The 27,982-nt window shown below is 45.6% G+C and overlaps 6 non-coding genes across 6 annotated transcripts; 2 read left to right on the plus strand and 4 right to left on the minus strand.

Moving 5' to 3' along the window:
* Window positions 1–5,167: 5,167 nt before the first annotated feature.
* On the minus strand, window positions 5,168–5,240 carry TRNAF-GAA (transfer RNA phenylalanine (anticodon GAA)). The gene has a single exon. It is a non-coding gene; the product is annotated as a tRNA-Phe (tRNA).
* Window positions 5,241–7,832: 2,592 nt separating this feature from the next.
* TRNAS-GGA (transfer RNA serine (anticodon GGA)) lies at window positions 7,833–7,919 on the minus strand. Its single transcript has one exon. It is a non-coding gene; the product is annotated as a tRNA-Ser (tRNA).
* A 7,819-nt stretch (window positions 7,920–15,738) lies between these two features.
* Window positions 15,739–15,812, plus strand: TRNAM-CAU (transfer RNA methionine (anticodon CAU)). Its single transcript has one exon. It is a non-coding gene; the product is annotated as a tRNA-Met (tRNA).
* A 5,014-nt stretch (window positions 15,813–20,826) lies between these two features.
* Window positions 20,827–20,915, minus strand: TRNAS-UGA (transfer RNA serine (anticodon UGA)). Its single transcript has one exon. It is a non-coding gene; the product is annotated as a tRNA-Ser (tRNA).
* Window positions 20,916–21,663: 748 nt separating this feature from the next.
* TRNAG-GCC (transfer RNA glycine (anticodon GCC)) lies at window positions 21,664–21,734 on the plus strand. Its single transcript has one exon. It is a non-coding gene; the product is annotated as a tRNA-Gly (tRNA).
* A 3,748-nt stretch (window positions 21,735–25,482) lies between these two features.
* TRNAC-GCA (transfer RNA cysteine (anticodon GCA)) lies at window positions 25,483–25,554 on the minus strand. Its single transcript has one exon. It is a non-coding gene; the product is annotated as a tRNA-Cys (tRNA).
* Between the last annotated feature and the right edge of the window lie 2,428 nt (window positions 25,555–27,982).

Here is a 27,982-nt window from a genome sequence, read left to right on the forward strand (position 1 = left end):
ACGACGTCCCCCATTCATAGATCCGCTCCGGCATTTACGCAGTTGGATACTAAATTATCTATATTTGAGACGGGGATTAAAGTCGCGGATCTTTTGGCTCCCTATCGTCGAGGAGGAAAGATTGGATCATTTGGAGGAGCTGGAGTGGGAAAAACGGTTCCTATCACGGAATCAATTAACAACATCGCCAAGGCTCACGGAGGTGTATCTGTATTTGGTGGGGTGGGGGAACGCACCCGTGAGGGTAATGATCTTTACATGGAAACGAAGGAATCGAAAGTTATTAATGAACAAGATATATCAGAATCGAAGGTGGCTCCAGTTCATGGTCAGATGAATGAACCACCAGGAGCTCGTATGAGAGTTGGTTCAACTGCTCTGACAATGGCTGAATATTTCCGAGATGTGAACAAGCAAGATGTCCTTTTATCTATCGACAACATATTTCGTTTTGTCCAAGCAGGATCAGAAGTTTCTGCTTTATTGGGTAGAATGCCTTCCGCCGTGGGTCATCAACCAACTCTTAGTACAGAAACGGGATCCCCACAAGAGAGAATTACTTCTACCAAGGAAGGATCGATAACTTCTATTCAAGCTGTTTATGTACCTGCAGATGATTCGACTGACCCAGCTCCTGCTACAACATTTGCACACCCAGATGCTACCACTGTGCTTTCGAGAGGACTAGCAGCTAAAGGTATTTATCCGGCTGTAGATCCCTTGGATTCGACTTCAACCATGTTACAACCCTGGATTGTGGGTGAAGAGCATTACGAAACCGCACAAGGGGTTAAACAGACTTTACAGCGTTATAAGGAATTGCAAGATATTATAGCTATTCCCGGACTGGATGAATCGTCAGAAGAGGACCGTCTAACGGTAGCTCGGGCTCGGAAGATAGAACGTTTCTTATCACAACCCTTCCTCGTAGCAGAAGTATTTACTGGTTCGCCAGGGAAATATGTTAGTTTAACAGAAACCACTAAGGGATTTCAAATGATTCTTCCTGGAGAATTGGATAATCTCCCTGAACAAGCTTTTCATCTGGTTGGCAACATCGATGAAGCCACCACGAAGGCTGCAACCTTACAAGTGGAGGGTCAATGAAAGGGATGGTACTGAATCTTCGTGTAATGGCTCCTAATCGAACTGTTTGGAATTCTGAGGTTCGAGAAATCGTCCCATCTACGAGTAGTGGCCAGATTGGTGTATTGCCCAATCACGCTCCACTTCTTACAGCTTTGGATATGGGAGTCCCGAAGGTACGTCACGATGGACAGTGGTCCGCAATGGCGTTGATGGGTGGTTTCGCCATGGTAGACAGTAATCAGGTAACAACATCAGTCAACGAAGCAGAACGAGCTACCGAAATTGATCCTGAGGAGGCTCGGGAAGCTCTTCAGACAGCTCAAGCTGACGCAGCTCAAGCCGAAGGCAGAAGGAAAGCTATTGAAGCTAATCTAGCATTTAAAAGAGCTAAGGCGAGATTAGAGGCTTCAAATACTACTCAATCATTCCCACTTTTAGTTGCGCCTGTGAGAAACGACGGGAAAAGCATGATGGGACACACAATGATTTGTTAGTCCCGTAATACTTCGTATCCATCCCAAATATTTGTAGAACTTATTAGGTATCATTTCAAGTATTGTGGTACCTAATGAGTTTTACCTACTATTGGATTCGAACCAATGACTCTCGCCGTATGAAAGCGACACTCCAACCACTGAGTTAAGTAGGCTTCTATTGCTTGTAGTACTCTATTATACCGACCCAGGGAGAGAATTTCAAACAATTAGAACATCAATAAATATTTGATTTTAACGGCAAAAGATGAGTCTCGCCTCCTTCTCGGTTGGTTACCAGCTTGACAGGGATCATCCGATGCATTATACTAATGTAGCCACAGGGCTATAGCTCAACGGTAGAGCACCTCGTTTACACGTGCGCCGATGCTTCTCGGGAAGGGTTCGTCGCTATTCAACCGATCTACGCGGAATATACCGCGTAAGTTACTTATGTCTTACCCTATTGGGAGATGTGGAAGAACAGTAGCATGACGAAGAATCGATCGGAAAAAGGATCGATTTCGGTGGGTTGATATGGTCAGTAGATGATACGTCTAATGCTAAGGGTGGTGGGGGCAATGCGAGGACCTCAACAAGATCTCTTCTTCGTCCTACGAACCTTGAGGTGTATGAGGGTATCGTATCTCCTTCCTAGGCGATCGAGACACTTAGAATTAAGTGGATTTGTGTCTACGGGATGCAAACCTGTGTCAACACTAAGAATCTTCTCGAGAGACTTCGGGATTGCTTCGGAGGGAACGAGTTCTTCGAGCACACGGAACCATTTCTTTGTTATTTATAATGAAGCAAAGGATGGTGCATCAACAATGGCTTCTTCCTCCCATCCGGTGGAAGACTAGTTGATGAGGGAGCCCAATGCCACGAAAGAAGCATGTTGGGTTCGTGAAGCAGTTCAAGAATTTATATATTCCGATCTGCATTACCGAGAATGTTTACGGTTCGAATCCGTATAGCCCTAATCTTTAATGATAAGCCGGTCTCGCCCATCGCAGCGGAACTAATTGAGAATTACCCAGATTCAACGCGACTCGCATGAACTATATAGATCGTAGGGTCACTACTTCCGTTTCGATCAGGGGATAGGGATGAAGATCAGGAAGGAGAAGGAATTATTCATTAATAAGTTCCTCAATGATGGTCAATCGGAGAAAATTCAGATAAGAATCTAAATTGACGGATTGCTTTCCATAATAGATAATCCGTATAAATCAATCTTATGCATCGATTCGGTAGGGAGGTACATACCATACCCCACTACCTACTTAGTAGAATATAGTCCCCATCCGGTTCTTCCGGCAATTTGACTCATCTCACGGATTCCAGCCAAGAGCTCATTTCCGGATGGGGAGTCCCGTTTCTAATAATCTTCTCGCAAGTCCATTTGGTATCCAGCATCTTCCGAGGACTGGATCGGAGGGACGATTGGCTCATCACTGGGGGGGTGTACATCCCGATTCCATTCTGGGATGAGATGTCCGTGAGCCACGTCTGGCATCTCATCCCCGATCGAACGATCGAGGAGTCAGCAACCCCCCCCCCCTTCACTTATCATAAAGATGTTACACCCACACGGTGGGGTGAGAAGATAAATACCGAAGCAGGAGGAGTATGTAAATGTTTTTGCTTCCTAAACACGATTCCTTCCGGATCCTCCTACTAGTATCCATCCTTATTCCCTATACAGCCTTTTCGGTTTCCAGATCCGTCGCACCCATCCGCGAGGGGCCTGAAAAACTAACAAGCTATGAATCAGGTATGGAACCAAAGGGAGGGGCTTGGATCCAATTCCAGATCCGTTATTATATGTTTGCCCCGGTATTCGTTATTCCCGACGTCGAGACGGTCTCTCCCTATCCCCGGGCTATGAGTTTCAGGGAATTGGGTCTATTTGCTTTTACTGAAGTGTCTATCCCCATATCCATATTAATTGTCGGTTCGATTTATGCATGGTGAAAAGGAGCATTGGAATGGTCCTAATTTCTAACTATTCGGGTAAGAGGAACGGAGTCGACTCCCGTGGGGGGAATCCACTAATTAACTCCGTGGAGTCCTTCTCCCCCGATCAAGACACATCAAACTCGATTATTTTGACTAACTTGAATGATCTCTCCAATTGGTCTCGACTTTCCAGTTTGTGGCCACTCCTTTACGGTACTAGCTGCTGCTCCATTGAATTCGCCTCATTAATTGGTTCACGCTTCGACTTCGACCGGTACGGTCTAGTACCAAGATCCAGCCCCAGACAAGCTGATCCCATAATAACGGCGGGTACTATCACCATGAAGATGGCTCCGTCTCTAGTGAGACTCTATGAACAAATGCCCGAACCAAAGTATGTAATTGCTATGGGGGCATGTACCATTACGGGAGGCATGTTTAGTACGGATTCTTACAGCACCGTTCGCGGAGTGGATAAATTGATTCCTGTGGACATTTATTTGCCGGGTCGTCCGCCCAAGCCCGAAGCTATTATTGATGCTGTGACAAAACCCCGCAAAAGAATTGCTCAGGAAAACTATAGGGATCGAACTTCTTGTCGAACCCGGAAGAGATATTTTAGTCTGAATCACCGACTTTTTTTCGTACCCAATACCTATACCGGTGAATACAATCAACGAATCGCAAATCAGTCTTCGAAATCCCTATCAAATATCCTCTCGAAGGGATTGAGTGGATTCGAAAGTATGCATGAAGAATCCGTATCAGAGGCGGGCGGGTGAAGATATTCCACAGAGATATAGAACGTTAGCTAATATGAGTATTATCAATAACAACGGCGATTCCAACATCGAGATGCGGGGTCGATTACCCGCTTGGTCGACTAGACATAGTTTAGCCCACAGACCTTTAGGTTCTGATTACCGGGGTGTCGAGATCCCACAGGTCAAAGCAGGGGATTGGCCTTCTATAGCTGTTGCTTCATATGCGTGCGGTTTCAATTATCCCCGTTCCCAATGTGCCTATGATGCAGCACCAGGAGGATCCCTAGCTAGTGTGTATCATCTGACGGAGGTGCGAGACGATGCAGATCAACCTGAAGAAGTATGTACAAAAGTCTTCGTTCCGAGAAAAGACCCCAGGATTCCATCCGTTTGTTGGGTTTGGAAAAGTTCCAATTTCCAGGAACGGGAATCCTATGATATGTTAGGAATCACTTATGAGAGTCATCCGCACCTACAACGTATCTTAATGCCTGGGAGCCGGCTGGGATGGCCTTTACGTAAGGATTATGTCGTACCCGACTTTTATGAGCTACAGGATGCTTATCGAATTGGGACGGAGGCAAAATTGAAAGCCATCCTCCCACTAGCCAATTCTGTATCATTCTATTTAATCTTGTGCGGCAGGTGAGGCTGGTCTACCTTATTTGAGACACTTGTTTCTCGTACGATCAATCGCATCCACGTATCTGCATCGAAATCCGCACCTACATATGCACGTTCAAGCGTATGTAGGTGTGGGTATAGATACATACCCCGACCAGTAGACCAATAAGCAATCCATATTTTTTTTTTGGATTCTCCTATTTCCAAGTGCGGTTTTCGCCCGCAGCCATCAGATCAAATTATTTCCCATCGGTATGCCAGGAACCAGACTTGAACTGGTGACACGAGGATTTTCAGTCCTCTGCTCTACCTACTGAGCTATCCCGGCCAGTGATTCCGCGATAATCCCAAACAAATATCCCAGCGTGGATTGATTCTTTCCCTTACCTATCCGTCCAATCGAAGTAACTATCCTCACGAATCCATTTTTTTTTTTATACCTTGCAGGCGAACCATTCAGACAATCCATTGGATTTGCCGAATGGTTCAGTCGCAAACCACTCAAAAATATTCTCGAGCTGGGGACGAGACATCAATCCGATTCGATTGAGCTATGAATCGGGAGCATGGATCCCCTCTCGTTTAGGTGGAGGAAATCAATACGTATTCGGGAGATGTATCTCGATACCCTTCGTCCGCTTGATGGGTCGAAGAATCCCATCCACCAGAATAGACGGGGAGGGATTTCTCTGTTTCATGGGGTAGATGCTTCCCACAACTCCTACGCAATTTGGATAATATGTTTCATCCCGTTCTACTGGGGATGTAGGGACTCGAACCCTCACGGTCCTACAAAGACCAACGGATTTTCTTTCTACCACAATTTGCATTGCTGTTTCCATCAACGGCGTAGAGTTGGACTCCATCTCTATCCGCGAAGGTCTGTTACTAATGGTTATTCATCGAACCATATTCATCCGAATACGGAGTATACATACACAAAGAGGAAATCAGGAGAAGATGGGATTCGGGGATAATCGAGTAGATCCCACCAATACCCGAGATTCTCGAGATTTTGATACAATCCTCGGTGCGGATGTTGAGTATGCACTGGGAGAGGATCCTCGCCGCTTATAGGATCATTCTAGATTGAATCATCCATGGAAAGAGAACATCTATCCGCTTAATGAATAATAGAAATTAATAGATCGTTCGTCGGAATAGCTTCCGTCGAGTCTCTGCACCTATCTCATCATCCGAATCCTGCTTCTGAAATGAGATTTGGCTCAGGATCGCCTACTAAATAATCCTAGGTTTCCCTGAATTTGAAAGCTATCACTCGGTGTGTTTCCATACCTAGGCTCAATCCAATCGAGTCCGCAGCGTCTACCATTCCGCCATACCCCCCCCCCCCTTGAGTCCCAAACCGAAGCAATGGATCTGCAATTGCATCAAATCCTTTTGCATGCCATCCGAGTTTGCATGTTCCATGCCATTTGTTCCAGAGATATTTCACGAGTCTCTTGATTCCGGTCAAGCGGAAATTATATACCCCGTCCCGATTCCCGAATTCTCAACCTCTTCCCTTTTCTGTTTCTATTCCCAATTTCCTCCAGAAAGGGACTCCACCGATCCCAGAGAATATATATCTGCGAGACCATACCCTGCTTCTCCGTATTCGCGTACCCATAAGAATTATACACGGGTGGGGTAATTAAATCAATACGATACGGTAGGAGATGGAATTATCGACTCATCTAACCCATCTCTGTGGTTGAATAACCCTTGCGGCTGACTGCGCCGTGGGCGCAACCACCATTGTCGCTTTAGGAGGGTTCTATTCCATCCCATGGGGTTCAAAAGAACCAGGAAAGCTTGGTTTGGATTCGGAAGTACCACATTCACAAGGCAGAGGTTATCGGTTCGATTCCGGCAGAATATTGCCCAGTATCAGTCGATGCACCAATACCGTGTCTCCCTTCGGCTTTGTCCCCCGCGTCGAAGCCTCCATTTCCAATAGAGTCGATGGGAATTCGAGTATTTGTTCGTCTACATTCATATGTTATGATTATTACAAATACCAAATGTTCAACAAAATTGGGTGACACTTATAAATAGTACCAGTACTTCGATTACGGAGAGGTCCATTCCGGGTCTTACCATGCTTACAAAGAAGGAGTTTTTATGTCTCGTTATCGAGGACCCCGTCTGAAAATAATACGTCGTCTCAAGGATCTACCCGGGCTTACAAATAAAACATCAAATCCGAGAGAAGCACGAATTGCTATTGATTAATCTGCTTCGAGAAAGGTATCTCAATTTTGCGTGCGTCTGGAAGCCAAACAGAGATTACGTTTCAATTATGGATCAACGGAACGACAATTGCCTAGATACGTTCGTATTGCTAGAAGAGCCAAGGGTTCAACAGGTCAAGTACCATTACAGCTACTCGAAATGCGTCCAGATAATATTGTTTCTCGTCCAGGTATGGCTCCTACTATTCCTGCAGCTAGGCAATTAGTTAATCATAGACACATTCTAGTGAACGATCGTATAGTCGATATACCGAGTTACCGTCGCAAACCAAAAGATACTATTATTGTGAGAAATCGACCGGGTTCTCGCAATGGACCAAATAGAGAGATGGAATTTTCTCGGGGAGACAAAATACCTGATCATTCAACTTTTTCCTCGTCGGGAGACAGTAGACCCACAGGATTAGTGAATGGAATCGCAAATCGGGAGTCCACTGGGTTGGATATAAATGAATTGCTCGTCGTTGAGTATTACTCCCGCAAAGCCTAACCCCAAGTAATTATCTAATAGTCTGGGATTCCTCATTCTGAAATTCGGATACCCCCCCCCCCGGGGGGGGGGATTCTTGGAATTATTATTTGAAATCGGGAGTACTAACTGGAAGCATTCAAAGGATTAGCAATTCTTTGGGGTGCCGGAACAGAGTCAATGACGGAATGCAAAGGGGAAAGGGGGGGATTCGAACCCCCGGTAAACAAGAGTCTACATAGCATTTCCAATGCTACACCTTAAACCACTCAGTCACCTTTCCTGCAACTTTGTACTATTTACACATCTTACCAATCTAAGAAACCGGATAGCAACTCAATCCTCGATGATAGACGGGAAAAAGTGATTCCTGGAAGTGAGTGCAAGCCTCATCAGTTATTAAGAAATGAGATTAATTCCCGGAATTGAGGTAGGGGAGGTGACCCCATCCCTGGGATAGATTTTTAGTTGTTCCGAGTCGATTTCATAATGAGAGATTTTCAATTAGGTGATGCAGATCCCATCAAAAGCAATCACTCCATTAGTAATTATTCATGGATGCTGCGAGACTATATACCCCCATTCACACACGACTCTCATTCGGTGCGGAATTAGTTACTCCACCCTCCCAGTCGATTGAGGGGGAGGGACATAGATACCAGACGGATGCACCTCTTCCCCTTGTATTGCAAAAGAGATCTGTTCTTCCGGCATCCTGATTAACTCAATAATAAGTGGAACGAAGAGGAATTCCAATTACGCCTAGATCCCAGAGAAATGACAATTCTATTGATAGAACTCCCACGATTCTGGCGGATATCTTGTTACAAATCATACCGACTACTGATAGGGAGAAGAGAGCTTTTACTTATTATAGAGATGGTGCGATTTGGGGAGGGAAAATCGATTAACCTTAATTCCTAATTAATTGGGGGATTCAAATTCCGATAGACCCGCGTTTGGTGAAGGTATGTTTCGAACGGGAAACAAGTCCTTCTGTCGTGTATCCTCGATTGATGCAGCCTCAAATGCTCCAGTTTCGATCTCCGGCGAATCGTAGTAGTAAGCAAAAGGTGAAACCTACGGACCGACCTATTTGTAGGACTCCGTGGGTAGGCATAGGGGAGAGGCACTACGTGGAGGAATCGACAACGCAAAAGCTTCGTTACGGTTGGGTTCAGCCGCGCGTCGTGTTTCTATGACGAATACCAATAATGATTGGGACAACGAACATCCATCCCGTTCGTATTTTGGATACCCCTAGAATCATCGGAGATTGTCGAAGTAGCTGATCCCCATGAAACTCGAAGCGTTGGGAACAGAGAAATTGTCATTAGTCTCTTGGTGTCGACTGTCGGAGTGGCACAACCATGTTAACAAGAGATTTTTGGCAGAAGGGATGGCTAGTCCAGTAGTTTCACAGACACTAGCCCCCGTTCATCCATAGGTTTAGAGTAGGAATTGCTAGACTATTCCAAATACTAGTCTCTCTCCATGCATCATGCAGGAGGAGCCGTATGAGGTGAGAATCTCAAGTACGGTTTTGAAGCGGAGCTCATTCACGCTGAGTGAGCGACCCTGACGAATGTCGGCCCAATCCGAAGGAGAATATGCAGAAGCTTCATAAAATTACTACAAAGCTATGCGTTTGGAGATTGATCCTCATGATCGGAGTTACATACCCCATAATATAGGTTTGATTCATACTAGCAATGGAGAACATGCAAAGGCTTTGGAATACTATTTTCAAGCATTGGAACGGAATCCTTTTCCACCACAGGCTCTTAATAATATGGCTGTGATCCGTCATTACGTGCGATTACCCATACTATAGGATCCCTTGATTCGAAACCACTCGATGTAGGAGGCTTTCCACAAGCATACTCCCATAAGGAGTTCTCCTGAGCTGTGGAATTTGGTGTCCCCCGTAGTAACTCAGGTCCGGGGGAAGAACGGAAGCCTGTGAATCCCATGGATAATCGGGTGAATTGAGGGAGAAAGCACCGCAAAGATTCGTCATCGAAAATCTGGGTCGATACGATGAGATTTGCTCACTCGGGGGGTTCTACAATCGATTCCTGTAATAGAATCGATTTGGAAAGGAATATCGAGCTATGGTGTAGTATCAAATCCCAAAGGAAACATTTCAGCGGATCTATTTTTAGAAGTAGGGGAATTAGTTCCGGGGGAGATTATTACCCTCCTCCACGAATTAGGAGTATGGAAAAGATTCTATCTCGCATCGATAGGATTGGAAACCATTCCCAGTAACTACTCTTGATTCTTCTCTAGACTAACGGGGGAGGGGGCCAAGTAAATCTCTCTCTTCTCTTGGATCAGATAGAGAATAAGCTACTGAGTAGTCATTCGAGCCGCATGAGGTAGGAAACTCTCAAGTCCGGTTCTGAGGGAGGATATCTCGAAGGGATCTATCCATCCCGACCGGGGGGAGCAGGCCATTCAACAGGGAGACCCGGAGGCTTCGGAATCTTGGTTTGATCAAGCCGCTGAGTGTCGGAAACAAGCAATAGCACTTCCTCCAAGCAATTATATCGAAGCACAAAATTGGTTGAGGATTACGAAACGTTCCAGGTGATGAGAGAGGGGGGTGACGCCGGGGTAGCAGTGATATGGGGACCAGACAATTGAAAGAAATTCCTTTACATTTTCTACCCCCCCCCCCCCCCTGGGATACCAGGAAGGAGAAGACTTCTCCTCCTACCGATTGCCATCTGGTAATATGTAACCCCCCCCCTACTGAAACGTATAAGAATCTCTCTATACAAGGTCCATAAAGCACTAATAAGTTGTGTAATAATAAGATTAAATGCCTGCCTCGGATAACTCTTCTATTACAGCTGTTCCAGTTCCAAACTCAGGGAGAAGAATACCTTACATACGAATTCCATCTCTTAGAAGTTTCGTATCCCCCGCTGGTAGGTCGTTGCTATCCCCTGTCCGAAGAGAGGAGAATCTCGATGACTATTCGTTCACCGGAACCAGAAGTCAAGATTATGGTGGAAAAGGATCCCGTGAGAACTTCTTTCGAAAAATGGGCTCAACCTGGACATTTCTCGAGAACTTTAGCTAAGGGTCCCAGTAGTACCACTTGGATTTGGAATCTACATGCTGATGCTCATGATTCTGATAGTCACACAAATGATTCAGAAGATATATCCCGTAAAACATTCAGCGCCCATTTTGGTCAATTAGCTATTATTCTTATCTGGCTGAGTGGTATGTATTTTCACGGGGCTCGCTTCTCTAATTACGAGGCGTGGCTAAGTGATCCCACTCATGTTAAGCCTAGCGCCCAGGTAGTTTGGCCAATAGTTGGTCAAGAGATACTTAATGGAGATGTAGGTGGGGGATTCCAGGGAATACAGATAACGTCCGGATTTTTTCAAATATGGCGGTCTTCTGGAATAACTAGTGAGTTACAACTCTATTGCACCGCTATCGGTGCATTAATCTTTGCAGGATTGATGTTCTTCGCTGGTTGGTTCCACTATCACAAGGCTGCTCCAAAATTGGCTTGGTTCCAGGACGTGGAATCCATGTTGAACCACCACCTAGCAGGCCTCTTGGGATTGGGTTCCTTGGCGTGGGCGGGACACCAGGTACACGTCTCGCTACCCATTAACCAACTATTAGACGCGGGAATCGATCCTAAGGAGATACCTCTTCCTCATGAATCCATTTTGAATCGTGACCTTTTGGCTCAGATGTATCCCAGTTTCGCAAAGGGATTAACTCCATTCTTTACCCTCGACTGGTTACAATACTCAGATTTCTTAACCTTCCGTGGGGGATTGAATCCAGCCACAGGGGGATTGTGGTTGACCGATACTGCGCATCACCATCTAGCTATTGCAGTTCTTTTCCTGATAGCTGGTCACATGTATCGAACCAATTGGGGTATCGGGCATAGTACGAAAGAGATTCTGGAAGCTCATAAAGGTCCCTTCACGGGTGAGGGTCACAAGGGTCTTTACGAGATCCTAACTACTTCATGGCATGCTCAATTAGCTATTAATCTTGCTATGTTGGGTTCCCTAACAATTGTAGTGGCCCATCATATGTATGCTATGCCTCCCTATCCATACCTAGCTACTGATTATGCTACGCAGCCATCCCTGTTTACGCATCACATGTGGATTGGTGGTTTCCTAGTGGTAGGCGCGGCGGCACACGCAGCTATTTTTATGGTGAGAGATTATGATCCGACTACTCAATACAACAACCTATTGGATCGTGTCATTCGGCATCGTGATGCAATAATTTCACATCTTAACCGGGTATGCATTTTTCTAGGTTTCCATAGTTTCGGATTGTATATTCATAACGATACTACGAGTGCGTTGGGACGTCCCCAAGATACGTTTTCAGATACTGCTATTTAATTACAACCCATATTTGCTCAGTGGGTCCAAAACATTCATGCTTCTGCTCCTGACTTAACGGCACCTAATGCAACAGCAGGTACCAGTTTGACCTGGGGGGGTGGAGACTTAGTAGCAGTAGGTGGTAAAGTTGCTTTGTCACCAATCCCATTAGGTACTGCCGATTTTTTGGTGCATCACATCCATGCCTTTACGATTCATGTTACTGTATTAATATCACCAAAAGGTGTCCCGTTTGCGAGGAGCTCCCGCCTAATACCCGACAAAGCGAATCTTGGTTTTCGTTTCCCTCGTGATGGCCCCGGTAGAGGAGGTACCTGCCAGGTATCTGCTTGGGATCATGTCTTCTCAGGTTTGTTCTGGATGTATAATTCCATCTCAGTAGTTATATTTCATTTCAGTTGGAAGATGCAATCTGACGTACGGGGTAGTATAAGTGACCAGGGAGTAGTGAGCCATATCACTGGAGGAAACTTCGCGCAGAGTTCAACAACCATTAATGGATGGCTCCGTGATTTCCTATGGGCACAGGCTTCCCAAGTCATTCAATCGTATGGTTCTTCATTATCCGCATATGGTCTTTTATTCTCGGGTGCTCATTTTGTTTGGGCTTTTAGTCTGACGTTCCTGTTCAGTGGCCGTGGATATCGGCAAGAACTCATCGAATCTACTGTTCGGGCCCATAATAAATTGAAAGTTGCTCCTGCTATCCAGCCCAGGGCTCTGAGTATTGTACAGGGACGTGCCGTAGGGGTGGCTCATTACCTTCTGGGTGGAATCGCCACAACATGGGCATTCTTCCTAGCGAGAATCATTGCAGTAGGATAATGGCTAGGAGGATTCGAAAAGCATTACGGCATCAAGATTTCCAAAGTTCAGCCAGGGTCTATCCCAAGACCCAACTACTCGTCGTATCTGGTTCGGTATAGCCACTGCGCATGACTTCGAGAGTCATGACAATATTACCGAGGAACGTCTCTACCAGAAAATATTTGCTTCCCATTCTGGTCAATTAGCTATAATTCTTCTCTGGACTTCTGGGAATCTATTCCATGTAGCTTGGCAGGGTAACTTCGAGGCATGGGTGCAAAACCCATTACAGGTAAGACCAATCGCTCATGCCATTCGGGATCCTCATTTTGGTCAACCAGCCGTCGAGGCTTATACCCCAAGGGGAGCTCCGGGTCCGGTTAATATTGCTTATCCTGGTGTTTATCAGTGGCGGTACACTATCGGTTTACGCGACAATCAAGATCTATATACCGGAGCTATCTCCTTACTAGCTGTTTCCGCCTTGTTCCTGGTAGCGGGTTGGTTGCATCTACAACCCAAATGGAAACCGGGTATTTCTTGGTTCAAAAATGCTGAATCTCGTCTCAATCATCACTTATCAGGACTCTTCGGAATAAGCTCTCTAGCTTGGACAGGCCACCTGATTCACGTCGCTATTCCTGAATCTAGAGGCGAACATGTGAGATGGGGTAATTTACTAACTGCACTACCACACCCCCAAGGTTTGGGACCATTCTTTTCGGGTCAATGGAGTGTTTATGCACAAAGTCCCGACTCCGCTAATCACTCGTTCAATAGTGCTCAGGGAGCAGGAACTGCCATTTCAACCTTTCCGGGGGGATTTCATCCACAAACTCAGAGTTTGTGGTTAACTGATATCGCTCATCATCATCTGGCAATTGCGGTTGTGTTTATCATTGCCGGCCACATGTACAGGACTAACTACGGCATCGGACATAGTATAAAAGAGATTCTGGAAGCTCATATTCCTCCAGGAGGCAGGTTGGGACGTGGACATAGGGGACTCTACGACACAATCAATAACTCCCTACATTTCCAATTAGGACTCGCTTTAGCTGCTTTAGGAGTCATTACTTCCCTAGTGGCACAACATATGTATTCCTTACCCGCTTATGCTTTTATAGCACAGGATTATACGACCCAGGCCGCGCTATACACCCATCACCAGTACATCGCTGGTTTTATTATGACAGGGGCGTTCGCCCACGGAGCCATATTCTTTATACGGGATTATGATCCGGAACAAAATAAGGATAACGTGTTGGCAAGGATGTTGGAGCATAAAGAAGCAATAATAGCCCATTTGAGTCGGGCTAGTTTATTCCTAGGGTTCCATACTTTGGGTCTCTATGTCCATAACGACGTCACGTTAGCCTTTGGAACCCCAGAGAAGCAAATTCTTATTGAACCTGTATTTGCTCAACGGATACAATCCGCTCACGGTAAATCTTTGTATGGTTTCGACGTACTTCTCTCCTCGACAGACAGTCCAGCATTCAATGCTGGTCAGAGCTTGTGGCTACCCGGTTGGTTAGACGCCATTAATAATAATAGCAACTCATTATTCCTAACCATTGGACCCGGGGATTTCTTAGTTCATCATGCTATTGCTCCAGGTCCACATACAACTACACCGATTCTAGTGAAGGGTGCATTAGATGCGCGCGGCTCCAAGCTGATGCCGGATAAGAAAGAATTTGGTTATAGTTTTCCTTGCGACGGTCCAGGTAGAGGTGGTACCTGTGACATCTCGGCCTGGGATGCATTTTATCTGGCAGTTTTCCGGATGTCGAATACAATTGGATGGGTCACCTTTTACTGGCACCGGAAGCATATTACCCTGTGGCAGGGAAATGTAGCTCAATTCAATGAATCCTCTACTTACTTGATGGGATGGTTGAGGGATTATCTACGGCTGAATTCTTCACAACTCATTAACGGTTACAATCCTTTCGGTATGAACAGTTTATCCGTCTGGGCATGGATGTTTTCGTTTGGACATCTCGTTCGGGCTACTGGATTCACGTTTCCCATCTCCTGGCGCGGTTATTGGCAAGAACTTATTGAAACTCTGGCTCGGGCTCATGAACGCACACCTTTGGCCAATCTGATTCGCTGGAAAGACAAACCAGTCGCTCTTTCTATCGTTCAAGCACGATTAGTGGGACTAGCCCACTTCTCCGTAGGTTATATATTTACCTATGCAGCTTTCTCAATAGCATCCACATCGGGTAAATTTGGGTAGCTCTGTGTTTCGCCTCAATAAAAGCTAAAAGCATGTATCGCATTGGGCTTACCTTTGGCATTCGAGCCAGTGGTAAGCCCAACTTATCCACGATTAAAATCTGTCTCTGATGGATAGATAGCACGGATGGGTGGCAAATCATAGCACTTCAATTGGACTCTATCCCAAATTCCATCCATTCTATAATAACATTCCAATATCGCCGACTAGGAAATTACGGCAAAGAGGAGTCTCATTGAGAAAGAGAAGAAGAAACAAAAACTGGTGAGGAAATATTATCTCATACGTCAATCCCTGAAACAGAGAATGAGGGGGGGTTTATCAATACAAGAAAAATTAGAGGTTTCTGAGGCGTTCCAATCTCCACCACGTAACAGTGCACCCACCCGTCTTCGTAACCGATGCTCCCTAACCGGACGCCCCAGATCCAATTATCGAGACTTTGGTTCATCCAGACACGTACCACGCGAAATGGCACACGCTTGTTTGCTGCCTGGAGTAATAAAATCGAGTTGGTAGATAAATATTGGTTTTCCCACACGAATTGTTGGAGAATCGATCTCCATAAATTCACAAGATTCCCTCGTGTTCAATGTAATTATTTGAAGACTGTATAATAATTACAGCGAGGGAATCAACCACGCGGGGTAGAGCAGCTTGGTAGCTCGCAAGGCTCATAACCTTGAGGTCACGGGTTCGAATCCCGTCTCCGCAAACGAAAATTAACTTGGTGATAGGGTGATAAAGCAATAGGTGATAGGGGGATAAAGCAATAGTCCACCCTGTTCCCGTATTTTTATTCCAACTATTTGACCACGTACCGGCGGGTATTCATCCACAACATAAACCGGATAATCCCAAATTTTCCCCCCTCATTCTCCTTTTTCTCCTTCCCAGGTGAATCTCCCGATTCTCTATCGGGATCCATTCAATCGGGTAAGTAGGGGGTGGAAAGGAGGACTCAACCATTTCCGCTAGTTCCAGAGACCTTACCCCACCTAGTTTTAGTATCAGCAGTTTTTAATCCCCCCCCCTGGTAAGATTGAGAGAATAGTGACAGGATAATGATTTGAGAAACGGGAAACAGAATAGTTCTGTTTCCGACATACTGTGTTTCATACACCTCATCAATGTCATCATCGGTAAGCCCTTTTAACTCAGTGGTAGAGTACCGCCATGGTAAGGCGTAAGTCATCGGTTCAAATCCGATAAAGGGCTCGTGAGATTTCACTCGACTTGTCTCTTTCTCTCGGCACAGACACTCGTAATCCTTCCTTACATTGTAGAGTACCACATATGTTTCTACCAATTCAGAAAATTAGTGATCACGTCGAAATGATCCTTCGCCCGAATAGGCGACGAATATGACGAGGCCCCCCCCCCCCCCCAGATGCCTATCGAATCAGATTATCCTGATTATCCACTTTCACTGCTCGGGGGACTCCCGGTAAGATTCGCAACAAATATCCACATATATCTATCTATATAGCGGGATCCATATGTGGGTGGGGAAATCAACGAAGAATCAGCGAATCGCTACGTAATAAAGCTGTTCGGAATGTTCCCCCCCGTCTTGAATCTCAGAATTATTGCTACCCGTAATATAAGAAATTTAGGTAGATGTAATTCATGATGTGGAAGATCATTCAGTTACCCCTGATACAGGAATCCAATGAGAATTCTGACTATCGATACATCTCTCCGCAGGGGGAGATATTCCAATGAATTCTCGTATGAAAAGATTTCAGCTAACTCCCAGCTACGGGTTTCTCTCGTATCATTCCGATCCATCTCCCGCTTCTTAACCAGGAGGTAAGACGGACTATATGGTTCTCATTTAATCTATCGAGACGGGAGTTTGTTTCTCTCGTCCGACATCAAGGAAAAGTGGCCTCCCCCCACCCCCCCCCACCCACCCGCCATTAATCACCCGAATGATTCGGGAGCGAAAAGCTTCCGAATGGTATTGAGTATTGGTAGAATAAATATCAGGAAGTGTCTCTTCCATCGTGAAATAGACGAGTAAAGTGAAGATACGGATCATAAATATCTGTATGTACGCGTGTCCTACTCAATTCACCAAATAGATAGATTGCTGAAAATTGGTGCTTCTCCCACTCCTTCCTGTACTTCTCCAGTGGGCAGGACATGCGGGAGGAAACACCAGCACCACATAAAGAGATCCAATAGATGCCGTTGATTGTTCAATTGGAAGGAATCTAGCTGGGATAAAGTTCCGGATCAGGATTCATCGACGTAGCGAACGGGTTGATGGAGTCTCGGAAGAAGAGAAAGGGTTACCCACTTTCTGAAGAATCACGAAATCAATTTCGTTGTATCGGTACTCTATCCATATCCATCCGCTTGGGGGAACGAGACGGAGTAGAAAAGTACCCTCGACGGGACCTAGGAATATTGTTACCATGCCAGAGAGATTCCGACAAATTCTTATTCAGAAGGGCAGTGATATGGTAGTTTCATTTCCTACACCACGACCCTATCATGTCATGAAATAGAAGGGCACCCAAAATGGTTGGAAGAGTTGAATAGGAGAATAACTATGACCATCGCCATTGGAAAAATCCTCCAAGGAATCGAAAGATTTGTTTGATAGTATGGACGATTGGCTACGAAGGGATCGTTTCGTATTTGTAGGTTGGTCCGGTCTATTACTTTTCCCCACCGCTTATTTCTCCCTAGGCGGTTGGTTCACCGGCACAACCTTCGTCACCTCGTGGTATACTCATGGATTAGCTAGTTCCTACTTGGAAGGTTGCAATTTTCTGACTGCCGCAGTTTCCACCCCTGCAAATAGTCTCGCTCATTCCTTGCTTCTACTGTGGGGTCCGGAAGCACAGGGAGACTTCACCCGTTGGTGCCAATTAGGGGGTCTATGGACCTTTGTTGCTCTTCACGGTTCCTTCGCTTTGATAGGTTTCATGTTACGTCAATTCGAACTTGCTAGGTCCGTACAATTACGTCCCCATAATGCAATAGCGTTCTCTGCTCCCATTGCTGTTTCTGTTTCTGTATTCCTAATCTACCCGTTAGGGCAATCCGGTTGGTTTTTTGCACCCAGCTTCGGTGTAGCAGCTATCTCTCGATTCATTCTCTTTTTCCAGGGTTTTCACAACTGGACGTTGAACCCGTTTCATATGATGGGAGTCGCCGGAGTCCTTGGTGCTGCTCTTTCGTGTGCCATTCATGGCGCCACGGTGGAAAACACCTTATTTGAAGACGGTGATGGCGCAAATACATTCCGTGCTTTTAACCCAACTCAATCCGAAGAGACCTATTCAATGGTTACCGCTAATCGTTTCTGGTCCCAAATATTCGGTGTCGCTTTCTCCAACAAACGTTGGTTGCATTTCTTTATGTTATTCGTGCCAGTAACTGGATTATGGATGAGTGCTATCGGAGTAGTTGGTCTCGCTTTGAATTCGCGTGCTTATGACTTCGTTTCCCAAGAAATTCGTGCGGCGGAAGATCCTGAGTTTGAAACTTTCTACACAAAGAACATTCTGTCGAATGAGGGTATTCGTGCCTGGATGGCAGCTCAGGATCAGCCTCATGAAAACCTTGTATTCCCCGAGGAGGTCTTACCCCGTGGAAACGCTCTTTAACGAAACTCTGTCTCTGGGTGGTCGCGATCAGGAAACCACAGGTTTCGCTTGGTGGGCCGGTAACGCTCGACTGATCAATCTGTCTGGTAAATTACTCGGTGCCCATGTAGCTCATGCTGGCTTGATCGTGTTTCGGGCTGGAGCCATGAATTTGTTTGAAGTGGCTCACTTCGTTCCGGAGAAGCCTATGTATGAACAGGGGTTAATTCTACTTCCCCACCTAGCTACCCTAGGTTGGGGAGTGGGTCCCGGTGGGGAAGTCGTCGATACCTTTCCCTATTTTGTTTCTGGAGTCCTTCATTTGATATCTTCCGCGGTTCTAGGGTTCGGGGGTATTTATCACGCTCTCATTGGCCCCGAGACTTCAGAAGAGTCCTTCCCATTTTTCGGCTATATATGGAAGGACAAAAATAAGATGACTACTATATTGGGTATTCATCTAATCTTGTTAGGAGCCGGCGCCTTCCTCCTAGTATTCAAAGCGTTATATTTCGGAGGCTTGTATGACACATGGGCCCCGGGAGGTGGGGATGTACGGAAGATTACGAATCTCACTTTAAGCCCGAGTGTCATATTTGGTTACTTACTCAAATCCCCCTTTGGTGGAGAGGGTTGGATTGTAAGTGTCGATAACCTAGAAGATATTATTGGGGGACATGTCTGGCTGGGATCCATCTGTATCTCCGGGGGGATCTGGCACATATTGACCAAACCATTTGCTTGGGCCCGTCGCGCTTTTGTGTGGTCCGGAGAGGCTTACCCGTCCTATAGCTTAGGAGCACTTGCTATTTTTGGTTTTACTGCTTGTTGTTTCGTTCGGTTCAATAACACGGCATATCCTAGTGAATTCTATGGTCCTACCGGTCCAGAGGCTTCTCAAGCTCAAGCTTTTACTTTTCTTGTCAGGGACCAGCGTCTCGGCGCCAACATAGGTTCCGCTCAAGGACCTACTGGTTTGGGTAAATACCTGATGCGTTCCCCCACGGGAGAAATCATATTTGGAGGCGAAACAATGCGTTTCTGGGACCTTCGTGCTCCTTGGTTGGAGCCACTGAGAGGCCCCAACGGTTTGGATTTGAGTAAGTTGAAAAGAGATATACAACCCTGGCAGGAGCGACGCTCCGCGGAGTATATGACTCATGCACCTCTGGGTTCCTTAAATTCCGTAGGTGGAGTAGCTACTGAGATAAATGCCGTGAACTATGTATCTCCCCGAAGTTGGTTGGCTACTTCCCATTTCGTTCTAGGATTTTTCTTTTTTGTGGGTCATTTATGGCATGCGGGAAGAGCCCGTGCGGCGGCAGCCGGGTTTGAGAAGGGAATTGACCGTGATACCGAACCCGTTCTTTCCATGACACCATTAAATTAGGACAAATTGCTGAGATATTAATGGAAAGTTATTACTTGGTAGTATTAGTACCTACCATACCAGACAAATTTCCATTTTCTACTGGTGGTTCTTTGCGGAACCGGGACACAGCTCATACATAAACTAACCCCCCAGTGGGGTTAGTTCGATACGTCGGTATATACCCAGCAGTAACCTTTACCTCGCGGATGAGGGAAGGGCGAGGTGTAACTCACTGTTCATTTCTATAGGGTTCCGGGAAACCACAAGTTTCGGTAGCATTTGCACTTATGTCTACAAATCACCCCCTGGAGGGGGTGATTTGGCGATGACGACTCATCTCCGTAAGCTAATTTGAAGCTAATTTGAATCCTCACCAGTTGTATCTGGTGGAACGTACCCATCCCGCAAATGGGTGGGTAATTGACCTTTGATCATCCCGATAAGTCAATCGATAGAACTGGTATTTTAAATACCTCTAGTTAACATCAGATCTCTCATATTTGTTTGTTTCCTATCCCTCGAACCCTGATAGGGAAAGTATTGACACGGGACCTGGGCCTGGAGATGCGGCGCATGAACCGGGGCGGAGGAGGAATACCCCCAGACTGCTTCAGAAGATTCCTCTCATCTATCATTATTAAGAATAGGCTCCCCTCGGGGACATTGGCATTTTTTGGGAAATACTAGGTGGTTCTTTTAGACCACCGATAGACCACTAATACCCCCTCCCGTCGGGTCCGGTACTGAATCAATTGAGGAGAGAGAGGGATTCGAACCCTCGATAGCGTTTCAGCACTATGCCAGTTTTCAAGACTGGAGCCATAAACCACTCGACCACCTCTCCTAGAAAGCTCTTCTCCAATTCTTCGGAGATCTTGTCGATCTTGATACACATGTATTGTATCGAGATTCACCCCTATTACGAAAGATATGAGATGATGGTTTCGTATGATTTACTATGAAATCAATATAGGGATCATTCCAAATAATCAAATTCTTACTCCTACTTGATGGATTATCAAGAGATTCGAAAGAGACATTGGATTCCGGGGTACTGAACTAGAAGGATTCTTGTTCCGTCCAAAATCCTCGGTCTCGGTATGGTGTAAGTCCCACCGGATGGGGATCAGATGGTACAAATCCTCTACTTCTGATACGTCGAGAGTCCTAACTACGACTATTGCTTTCCAATTGGCTTTATTCACATTAATCGCCATTTCATTCCTACTAGTAATTGGTGTACCTGTCGTGCTTGCTTCCCCCAATGGTTGGTCAAGCAACAAAAATGTCGTCTTTTCAGGGGCTTCCTTATGGATCGGATTAGTTTTCCTAGTGGGTATACTTAATTCCTTCATATCCCAGAGATTCAATGTATCGGTAATTCTGGCCCCCTCCTCACGATTCATAATGGCGAGTGGGGAGAGAGAATCAATAATAATTACGGTCTACGGAATCGACACTTCCTCCTCGGGGGGGGGGGGGCTCTCCGTCCACGAGGGAAAATCCCGAGACGAGGTGGATGGATTAGGTGTGTTGACTAGAGGAGTTACCACATATATAGTTATTCAATATAGAACGGGGTGGCATATCACGCGGATATAGTTGAATGGTAAAATATCTCCTTGCCAAGGAGAGGACGCGGGTTCGATTCCCGCTATCCGCCGACCCGACTTTCTTGCCCCGCTTCCACCCCCGGCAGTAGCCCCCGGGATAGTTCAGACCGGTGGAGAGAATATTTTTGAGCTTCAGGAGTGAGATATTCCCAATTGAGGAAGTCATAACCGAGTGATTTGAGGCGTAGATTTCCAATCTGGGTTTTCCCTCGAGGGGAAACAGAACATTGAATGAACCAAAAGCAATGGAGAAGCCTATATACTTACTGATGCTGCTGGTAATTACCAATTATTATTGGGATACATAAGTTCATCGGTGAAAGAAATAATCGTCCATGGAAATATGGATTGGGTGAAGCTTTTCAACTGCCTCACTTCACTTCGGAGAATTGCAAGGTTTAAGTCTCAGCGTTACCTCTATGCCGTGTTCGACTTCCTACACATCTAGGAAGCAGTCGACCTAGAGGTTGTGGGAGATGCCACATGCGGTTCCGCATATAGGTATGCATCGAGCGGGATTTTGCGATAAGGATTCGGAGAGGTATTCCAATTCCCCATCCATTGGATGTTGTATTCGGGGGGGATTCGGGAGAATCAGATTGACGATTTATAGATAATCTCTTATTATCTGAAGAGTGATTGGGCCCCCATCGTCTAGAGGCCTAGGACACCTCTCTTTCAAGGAGGCGACGGGGATTCGAATTCCCCTGGGGGTACTTATACTCATCTCGCAGAAGCACTACGGACGTTATGGCTTCTCTTGCCCTCGTACCTTCTCAGGGTGGCGGGAGGGGCCCAGATTGAAAACATCAATAAACTCCTTTCATTTACACTTCCGAGACCGATTCTGTTTTCAAGTACTTCCAAGCCCGGTCTAAATCTATGGGTCGATGCCCGAGTGGCTAATGGGGACGGACTGTAAATCCGCTGGCAACGCCTACGCTGGTTCGAATCCAGCTCGACCCAGAAACCGCGGAGTTACTTCATTATAATTTGTATATCTCGACTGAGTTATTTGAAATGACTCAATAAAATGTAGCGGGATTGACGGGTCTCGAACCCGCAACTTCCGCCTTGACAGGGCGGTGCTCTAACCGATTGAACTACAATCCCAGCAATTAATTAAAGTCTATGTACTGGGTGCTTAGGAGTCAATGCTCTATCTCCCCATCCACGGTGAATCCGACAAACCATTTTTACTCGAATCCCGTTTCGGATATACAGATGCAGGAGATATTAACCCCGAAAGCCCCAATTGTCTTGATTCTTCGAGGAGACGAGACATCCGCCTCGCGCCAGTTCCACATGCCCGCGCTTACTATGGATATTCACTACGAGTATTCAAATGAGCTTATTTGCGGGGCTAATCTCTAGCCACGTCAACCCATAGGCGAGAGAGGGAAGGGGAGGAGGGGAAATTATTCCAGTCATTGATTTTTCCATCCATAGATTCCCACCCACAGTGCTTCTAGATTCGTTTGCTGCCACAGAAAGATGCGGTGACTAACCCCTCTTCTCTGTCTCAGTAAGAATATAAAAAAGGGGGGGGCAAGTTCTTGCCGAAGAAGCGTAAACAATCGACTACTCTTAAAATTTTCTTTCGTGATATACTATGTAATTGATATCAGAGATTTGACCAGACCGAGTTAATTTTTTTCTATCCCGATTATCAGATCCACTCTAGTAGAGTTGGATGACTCACAATATCACGATAAAGTTCAGGAGTCTCTCCTAATGGGGTCACTCAAGTTACTCCTCAAATCAATTTGAACCACTAATATGGAAGTAAATATCCTCGCATTCATAGCTACTGCACTCTTTATTCCAATACCTACAGCTTTTCTACCTATTCCTTACATTCAAACGGCTGCTCAGAACAATTAATCCGAGAACCTGGTCTATTGTTTCGCCGCGGATGGTAGTAAGTAGATAAGGGAAGGTTGAATATACGTCCCGGGGTAGGGGATGAAATAGGATGCTACTCCGCGTGAAGTAGCAACTCGGTTGCCAGTAAACTACTAATTTTTACTCCCCCAATTTGAATTCCACAGTCCCATCCCAATTAAAATCTGGATAGATAGATGATCTACATAGATAGACCCATCTATCTATCGATCGGGAGGTCCATCTCACTCATCCCTTTTTATTATGATTTCCATGGAACCAGGTCCCGGTGCAATAGTCGGAATCGGGCTAGTAGTGATAGGTGTATTCCTGTATGTCTCCGCAAAGAGGGAACCTAATGTATCTAGAGGTGTGGTCCCAAATGTACCCGTGCAACATCTCTGCGATTTTCAGCATATCTCTACCCGGGGGATGTGAAACTTGAACTGGTGTCGGTAGTAATGAATCCCAATAGGAATCAATCCATGACTAAACTGATTCAATATGTTTCTCCATACTTCGAAAACTAGGGGGGGGAGGGGATTGGCGGGTTCCAATATCTCTCTCCCCTGTGATATCTTTGGTTCTAGCCTCCCCCCTCTGGAGGGGAGATCTATATGTACATATGGATTTATGGGTAACCAATGGAGTCAGACATGAGTCTAAAGATCCTATTTTTACGGAACGGGGTGGATCGGGTGCATAAAGAACAAACCGGATTGAAATTTGAAACGTGGAGAGATTTTTCTATCTATCCATTGATTCGGATATATCAAGATTATCTATCTATTTCCCGATTCAATCCGGTGAAAGAGGATCCGGGAAGTTCGACAGAAGAAACTGACGTGGATGAGAAGTGAGAGATAACACCTCGCTCCAACTACTGGTCCTGCTTAAGCCACAACGAAATGAAAAAATCACCCATGGTTTTTTGGGGGGGGGGGGGCGCATTACCCAATCCATAGATTCCCAACCTATCCCGATACTACGACTTTTTCCTTTCCTCCATTGGATTATTATGCGGAGGAATTCTTATCTTTCAAGGTTGGCGCTTAGATCCGATTCTACTATTATCTGAAATACTTTTAAGTGGAACTGCAATATTTCCTATTGCTGAAAATTTATATCTACGTAGAGAAGAGATCGAGGCATTTGATGAATCTAACCAGCGGATATCCAATAGGGGTCGTTTGGAAACTACCTGGTTGACTCCCCCTCCCGGGAGAGAAGATTCCTACAGAGAGTTGAGATTGGGGGGGGGGGTGAATTCTCCCATAAATGGAAGGGAATTAGTTATACCATATGTGTTTCCTACGAAGAAGCAAGAGATTCTAGAGGGGGTCGAATCGTTGGGCCCCACCCCAACGATTCACATCTCCCAGGATTCTACTATACTAGGAGGGAGTAGTGTAAAATTACTCACTGCGATCCACTTCTTCCCCGAACCACAGGTGAAAGAGAGAATGTAGGAGTCACCATCGGAGCAGCCCAAGCAATACTAACCATATCCGTGGTCGTAATTCCTATCCCTTCAATTCAATTCTATTGAATTCCTTTTCCTCCAACTACTGGGTGCTTATATGGATGAACCCGAATCGAAGTCAGTAACATATCGTACATGGGAATCAATTTCTGTTTCATATGATACCCGAGTGGGAGGAGGTAATAAGAGTGCGGATCCGTCCACCAATATATTTTATAATGTTACCAAGTCCCAATCCCCGAGGGGTTGTCAATCCATATAATTTACTCCTCGATTCCTGATACACTAAGATCAGGATTGCCTATCCGTGGCATATCCGGATACATCTAGCGTGATAGGCCATAATATACTATGGAGCATCTCGATTTGTGTCCGGGTCTGGCGCGGTAGTCAATCCCGAAATCGTCGAAATTATTGATACTGGCACAACAAGGCGACACCCAGATTCGAACTGGGGGATGAAGGATTTGCAGTCCTTTGTCTTACCACTTGACTATATCGCCCTTCTTTCACCTGCATCGAGGCACATGATTGATAGATGGGGGACTCGATATTAAGTATACCACTGAATGGGAATATTAGCAAGCTGCTCATTTTTCTGTATCGGATTGAGCTCGTAAGTATGTCGGATACTAGAAACCTTTTCTCCCCATCCAATCAATTTGATGGGTTAGGAAACCTTGCTGCCCACCCCCCCCACTTCCACACACATCCTTTTTATACTATGCATCCCCAGGCAGCCAACACCAATTTTTCCCTAGATTGCTCCACTATCCTCTGACTTACTCGGATCCCTACTGCCCACCCCCTGGTCTTGTTTTCCCTCCTAACACTCTTGGAAATATCTAACGGATCCTTCACGCTCCCCACCCCCCAGAAATGGTTCGCATAGATACCGGGTTCTACTTCGAAAAGTTTTTCCCTTCCTTGTCAATTTCACCCTCCCCACATTGATATTGACACTCCGTGGCAACAGCAGGTAGATATTATTAGGTCGTCCACCTTTAGGGATAGATTCTCGAATCTCAATAGTTCTTCTGATCCACCTCGGGTTGGGGGGGGGAGGGGTAAACCAACGATTTGACACAATGGATTGATTTTCAGTAGTATGTGAAGTGATATTCCCCGTATCAATGTTTACCGGATTGCTGTTCCACGAATCGATACTTCACGGCGCAAAAACTGGTTCTTCGCGGTAGTTGCTTCGCAGCGAGAATCGCAACAACTGCGCCAATTGTATCAATTATGCTGACGTTAATGCCTCCAGCGTCTTCTGGAGATCCAGCGAAGTGAATCTGTCTAACTAGGCACCTAGAATCTTTGTGATTTCGTGTCGAGAATCCCCATTCTCGTTGTGTCTCACCTTACCCCCACTCACCATATCGGTGGAATGACGGAATCGAGCCGATGGTTGATAAGTGGATGATAAAGATTTTTTGGGTGCAGGGAAGTCTTCCATCAGATCATTTTGAAATCCATTTATAGTTTGTTTGACACCTCCAATACCTCAAGAACCGCTGATGATGGTGGTATCTCCTTGGCCAACTCGGGAACAGTCTTCATCGGGAGAATCTACCAAATTCAATCCCTCACCCGGGAGAAAGAGAGGGGAGGGGGGATGCGAGGGAGAAGGAATCACTAAATGAATTGATGAATAGGTATAGGAGGGTTTCGCACGAGGATAAGATTTCAGTACAACATCAATAGGAGATAGGGAGATGTTCGTATTGCCAGAACTTGGATGAATTCAATTTGAGGGATTCAACTGCTTTGTTCATGAAAGATCATTTGAAGAACCTGATGATTTCCCAGAGATTGAAGATACGGATAAGGAAGTCGAATTCTAATCAATTAGTGAATAGTATCGATTGTCGGAACCTCCGATTGGGAGGAGAGAGGCTACATATCAATGTATCACATATTCATCCGATCCATATGTACCAGCTTAATTGATTCGGAAGAGAAGCGGAATAGTAGAAGAACAGGATGTGTTTCTCGGATCTATTCCCTCGATGACCTCCCAAGGAACATTTATAATCAATGGAATTGCTAGAGTTTTGATTAACTAGATATTGAGGAGTCTTGGTGTTTACCACAACCGCGAGTTGGACCACAGGGGATTTTTCACATATACCAGCATGATCATTTCGGATTGGGGAGGAAGATTCAAACCAGAAATAGATAGAAAGAGTAGGATATGGATTCGTATCAGCAGGAAACGAAAGATATCCATTTTGGTTCTACTTCTAGCTATGGGACTGAGTACGGAGGATATCCCGCGGAATGTACGTTATCCTAAGATTTTTCTGAATCTACTCAGAGAATCGAGAGAAACTATCGAATCTTCGGAAGATGCTATGCTAGAACTTTACAAACATCTATACTCTCCGGGAGTCGATGTGGTGTCTTCAGAATCCATATTCCAGGAATTGCAGAAGAGATTTTTCCAACAAAGGTGCGAATTGGGACGAATTGGTTGACGAAATTCAAACATCAAACCTAATCTCGATGTACCTGAAACGGAACATTTCCCACTACCCCAAGATCTATTAGCTGTCGCAGATTATTTGATAGAGATAAGCTATGGGATGGGTAACCTCGATGATATAGACCACCCGGGAAATCGACGCGTTCGGTCTGTAGCGGATCTATTACAGGAACAATTAAAATTAGCCCTGAATCGTCCGGAGAATTCGATCCGATAAAATATCCATAGAGCCGTCAGGCGTAGACGTCCATTAACTCTCGGGGGATTGGTGACTTCCGCACCACTCACAACAACTTTCAACGAATTTTTTGGCTCACATCCTTTGTCGCAATTTTCGGACCAGACCAATCCACTAGCAGAAACAGTTCATAAACGAAGATCAAGTTCTCTAGGTCCCGGGGGATTGACGCGGCGAACTGCCACTTTTCAAGCTCGGGATATCC

The sequence above is a fragment of the Dipteris shenzhenensis genome, unplaced genomic scaffold (genome assembly GCF_047967505.1).
Source record: "Dipteris shenzhenensis isolate YYH24624 ecotype China unplaced genomic scaffold, Dip_SZ_1.0 scaf0226, whole genome shotgun sequence".
Classification (NCBI taxonomy): domain Eukaryota; kingdom Viridiplantae; phylum Streptophyta; class Polypodiopsida; order Gleicheniales; family Dipteridaceae; genus Dipteris; species Dipteris shenzhenensis.